We start from the raw sequence: 6,061 nt of genomic DNA, 5'->3' as shown, positions 1-6,061 counted from the left end.
CATTTAATTCATGTGTTATTTATTAAGGCAGATTTAAAACAATCAATCAGATAAGAAAAAAAGTTTAAAAAAAATACGTTGAAAAAGTCAATCTGCAATCAACCAATATATTCTTATACGAATGGTTCATTGAAATTCATTGAATCCTGAGCTTTACTTCCTGAGAGAAAACATTTTTTTTCGGTTTCGTATTTCTTTATAAATATATGTATGTATATGTATATAATGTGCATCTATTGATAAATATATTGTTATTATAATATACAATGAAGGTAAATGTATAATATAGTTTAATGAGTGACCTATTTTTATGCTTAGATTTTTTTTATTGAAATACTAGGCATTGATAATCAAGTTGATTTATTTGATGTGTATCTGATTATCAGTACCTAATACGTTTTTTGGGGGTAAATTTTTTTAACCATCGACATACATAATAGAATGGCACACACGGACACAATTTCGACACTATTTACTATTACATAGGGTTTTCTTAGCTTTGACAGTTATGGATTTTTTTTTATTACAAATAGTATTCTCCAGATGAAAAAAAAATAGAAGAAACTTAACTTATTTAGTTTAATAAGAAATACCCAAAAAAAGTAAAACTTGAACAACATAGTTTTTTTTTATTAATAGAATAATATATTACTTATTTGAGGTAGTTTAACCTTAGGTTGGATAACATATCTATAACCTTATATAGTTAACTAATAATATAGCGATTAATGTCGTAGAAAAAAAGTAAAACAAAAAATATAGTTAATAATAGACACAAAAAATGATTGGAATGGTATCCTGTTATCCACCTAAGCTGTTTAGATGCTACAACGGTTGGCTTCTTGCACGTCAGTCTCTTTTTTGAAACTTTTAACATGTAATTTAAACTATGAAATCTCTATATCCTATACATCGGCACAAATTGTATACTTCCTTATTAATCTTTTCACTTGCAAAATGGGATTCTGTTAAAACGGCCGTTTGTAGAGAATATAGTTCCTTGCCGAACCATATAAATATATTATATAAAAAAAACACTCAAAAACCAAGAACACTCATACTAAATAACTATTGATTTTTGCGACATCGTTTACATAATCTGACAAGTTTTTTTTTGAAAGTGCTCGTTTAAAAACTTTTTTCACAATAATAATAATTAAAATATTGAAACACATAAAAATTTTCATTCATTTTTAAACGATCACTCTTAATTTTCTTTTTATATGTTCAATTTAAAAAAAAACTTAGATTGGTATGATTACATTTTTATTAAAAATTTAAGTTGGTTATATTGACACATCATTAAGCCATTTTCAAATGACAGTTAAATGTCAAAGTATTATAAAGTAATAATGATTTTAATTTTAATTTATCTTAAACGATTTTTTGTATCAAAAAATTTATAACAAAAAAATCTTTGATTAAACTGTTATTATTTATTACAGTGACGAACAAAAGTTTACACACAGCATTGAATTATAAAGTTTTTATAAAACATTATAAGATAACATAAAATTAGTGTTACAGTGAGATTAGAGCTACTTACTTAATAGCTGGAATTGCATTTTCTTTTTTCTTAATTCTAACTGGTTGCAAAATGTTGGTGTTATTGGTGATAAAACAACGAAAAGAAAAAAAATTTTATGGCAAAATTGCTAAAATTGTAAATCTAAGCCAAACCATCTTCAAAAATTACAATGAGACTGACTTATTGGCTAGCAAAGTTCGTACAGGCCGGCCAAAGAAACTTTCTAGAAGAGATATTATCTCCATATTACAAGAAATGAGCAAAAACTCTAGAGCATCGCGACTGTATCTAAGAACATCCAAAAACCGTACAAAGAGTTCTACTAAGAAAAGCGCTGATTTCAGAGAGCTGATTTTTTCTAGAATTTGCTCAATCTCATGTCAACAAGGGAATAGATTTCTGCTCCAGGGTTTTGTTTACTAACGAGTTGTAGTACAACCTTTTTGGATGTGATGGTTGGGCAAAAATTTGGAAGAAATGAAACACGGTGATGGAGTTGAAAAATTTGGTACCAACTGTAAAGCACGGCTGAGGTAGTGTCATGGCTTGGGTGGCGATAGAAGCATCTGGTGTACGAAAAGTGGCATTCATTGATGAAATTATGGATCGATAAAATATAAAAATAAGCTTGGCCCTCGAGGATCGTTGGATATTCCAGCAAGACAATGACCCCAAGCATACCGCAAACCTAATCAAACATTGATTGTTGAATACACCTCCTCAGAGTCTGGATTTAAATCCAATCGAGCATATTTGAGCAACTTAAGATGCAAAATCACAGATGCAAAAACATTGAAATCTGCGTTAGTTGAATCTTGAGCTGAAATAATAGCAGAAAAGACAACAAACTTAGTTGCTTCAATGCCACCACGTCTACGTGTTGTTATAGAAGCTCATAGAGCCCGAAGAAAACCGCTGATTTCAGATGATAGCTGATTTTTTAGAATTTGCTCAATTTCAAGTCGACAAGGGAACAGATTTCTGGTCCAAGTTTTTGTTTACTGACGAGTTGAAATACAACCTTTTTGGAAATGATTTTCGGGTTGAAATTTGGAGGAAACGAAACATGGTGATGGAGTTGAAAAATTTGGTACCAACTTTAAGCACGGCGGAGTTAGTGTCATGGTTTGGGTGGCGATGGTAGCATCTGGTGGAGGAAAACTGGCATTAATTGATGAAATTATGGATCGATAAAATATAAAAGTAAGCTTGGCCCTCGAGGATCGTTGGATCTGCTATATTATGCACCCAGGCAGTTGAATACACCTCCTTAGAGTCTGGATTTAAATCCAATCGAGCATGCTTGGGAGCTTTTGGAACGCAGGAACACTGAAATATGCGTTAGTCGAATCTTGAGCTGAAATAACAGCAGAAGAATTAGTTGCTTCAATGCTACGACGCATGCGTGTTGTTATAAAAGCTCATGGAGGGCCAACGAAATAAACTACCGTATATTAGTTGAATTTTTATAGCTGTTAAGCGATTTGTTTTGTTCTTTCTTGCACATAAGTATCTCTAATCACACTATAATATTAATTTTTTCTTCTTGTTATTACGTTGTACAATTAATTCAATACTGTATGTAAACTTTTGTCCACCACTGTATTTATTAATTATTTTGAAATCTCAATATTATAATTAAACATAATTATAAATGTGTAATAAAAACCAACTTAATAAAACTCTCGAGATTTTTTTATATTGAACATACAACTTTATTTTAATACAGTAGTAACTAATCCGATAAAAGTAAATATGTATTAATAAAAAATATAAAGTTATGTAAAAAAAAAGTGTAACTTGAAAATTGTATTTCTATCTATTCTATTTTTCGGGATTGAATCATACATTATGAATTATTTACTTCATAAAAAAATACCAATAGATAGAAGGAACTTATTGAACTTACAAGGTAAAAAATACCTGTTTTTTTTAACTTTTTTAACAGTATTTAATTATATACATTTTCCCATTTTTAAAAAATGACATATTATTGTTAGAAGTTAACAGCTTGTTTTTCCTTAACCTTTTTTTTGAGATGCTTTTGATTTTCTCGTTTCGCTTTTATTAAAATTGTATTGGAAGCGGATAACTAATGTAAGTACCTTGTATTATTCTTATTATTTTTTTTTTTTTCGAAAAACATCTATAACAGGCTAACAGCATTTTTTATTTTAATTTAACTCGTCATACAATAGTTTCAAGCTTTTCAAGGTAGTTTTTTTTTATTTTATTTTGAAGCGGCATTCTCTCTTAATCGCGTAGAGAGTAACGTTCGTTTCTAAAGATTTCATTTTTAACCCAAACACGTTACGCGACTCCGTAGTACACAACGTGTTTTTTTGAAAATGTATTTATATCGAGACCGATTTATTTATTTTTTTTTTTTTAAGATTTATTTAAATGCTCGTTCGGAATACGATTGTATTTCTTTTTTTGTGGGCAATGCTTTGTGGGATTGCTCAAATTTAATTTTTTTTTTATACGAAATGTTCATATGCTAGGGGGAGGGGAGGTGTTTTCCTTACAACCTATACAGATTTTTCTTCTCGTTAAAACGTTTTTTTTTATTCTTTGCAATAATTTGGAGGATGATCGAATTGGATGGAATCTTGCCATGCTTTTTTTGTTTTTTTTTGTTTTGGAGGGGGGCTGTGTGGAAATTATTTAACTGACAAAAAAGTGTTAGATTTTGTTAATTTTAATGTCACTCGATGTTATTGTAAGTGGCAGTGTGAAACAAATGGATTACATTTGACAAACCTCAAACTCTAACTAGTCCCCGTATTTTGTACTGTATTCGTTAAAGTCGTTTGTACGTTAAGTTTTTGATTCGATTTTTAGAATCATTTTATTTATTATTATTTTGAATGTGGACACGCTCCGATTTTGGAACGACTTTGATGATCGTGTAATCCCATCTTTTAAGGGGGAATCCTGTCTGTTCTTCAGTGCTTACACCATCGTAGCCAAAAAAAAATAAATTCATGTACCCTCAAAAATCACTTAAGTCCTAAGGTTGGTAACCATCTTGCGCTTTGGCACACTTTAGATTTTTAAAATTTTTCTCATTTTTTTCTTATAAATCTGTACAAATAATTTAATTCCTCTTTTATACATTACAATAAATATTAATTATATTATATAATAATAATATATCCATTTTTTTCACATATCAAAAAGCGACGCGCGGCCGCTTTCTCATAGTTTTTTTTTAGGTTTTTAAATCTAACAAAAAAAATCCTCCCCAACAAACAATTTTTATCAAAAATAATTTCATCAGCGGCCAACCTGGCCCATCATTTATACCTCCCGATAATCATATTCACTTTGTACTTTTAACTTGCGGCCGACCTTGACACAAGGTACCGGAGCCGCTTTTTGGAAAGGCTTCTTTCGAGCCTCGTCCGATTTTGGTATCACACAAATTTGCTAGTACACCGCCACACGCACCGAAACAACGCTTCAACAATCTCTTAACCGATTATCCCCCAAAAACTCGTACATTAATCGTTAAAACTTTTAAACGAACCTAATTAGGACGGGAAAAGATAAACTAAAAAAGCTATAAAAGGGGGCTAATCCGAAAGGGTGTATCTATCATTTTTATCCAAGTCTAATTTATTATTAATTCAAAAAAAAAGGTAATTTTGTATTAGATACCCCCATTAGAAATTGTTTCGACGTCGTAATAATATAATTCTAAGGGCAGTGTACGCGCAAAAACATTTACTACAATTAGTAAATACTCGAAACAATTTTTTTAACAATCTCCTAACAATATAATTATAATAGTTAAAAAAATGTCATTCACCCGCACATTTTTTCAATCTCGGCTGTCCGTACAATATATCTACACCTAAGTTTTTCGCCACACTTCCTGTTTCTTCCCTATAAATCGTCGATTAAAATGTTTTAATACTCGAGACACTTTCACTCCAACTGGAAAATTGAAAAGATGAAAAATGTCGCCACGATCGGTTCTTTTTTCTTTGTCGGAAACGAAAGTTGTGTAACCTTCCTTTTTTTGTGTAAATTAGTTGTAATTAATCGATTTTTTTTTATGTTTTTGTTTAAGTTTTTAAAAGTCCCAAATTCGGCTTATGCTATAAGTTTTTGCAGCTAAGATGCAAGTTACGTGTGTGTGTATATACATAGATAGCTAACATGACTCAGCAAATAGTAATAATACAAAAAAAATAAGATCTCCAGCGTATCTTTGGTAAAACTGTTATACAATTACGATAATTATAAAAAAATAACTTTGTTCATTTTTAAACTGTGCGCTTGTATGTAATATATATTTATCGTAATACGAATACATAATTGTAGTTTTTTTTGTATATTATATGTTCTGCGTAGCTCTCTTTCTCTCTTGCGTTTATGTGTATATAAATATAAAAATGTATTTATGTAGTATGTATTAATGTATTTAGGCTATTGTGGTTCAGTAACGGAAATTTACTATTGGCTAATAAGAATCGTCTAGTATATTTTGATTTCTTGAGGTAGATTGTAATCATATTTAGTAGT

Source organism: Onthophagus taurus, chromosome 6, assembly GCF_036711975.1.
Source record: "Onthophagus taurus isolate NC chromosome 6, IU_Otau_3.0, whole genome shotgun sequence".
Lineage (NCBI taxonomy): Eukaryota > Metazoa > Arthropoda > Insecta > Coleoptera > Scarabaeidae > Onthophagus > Onthophagus taurus.
Note: the sequence above shows the minus strand (reverse complement) of the source record.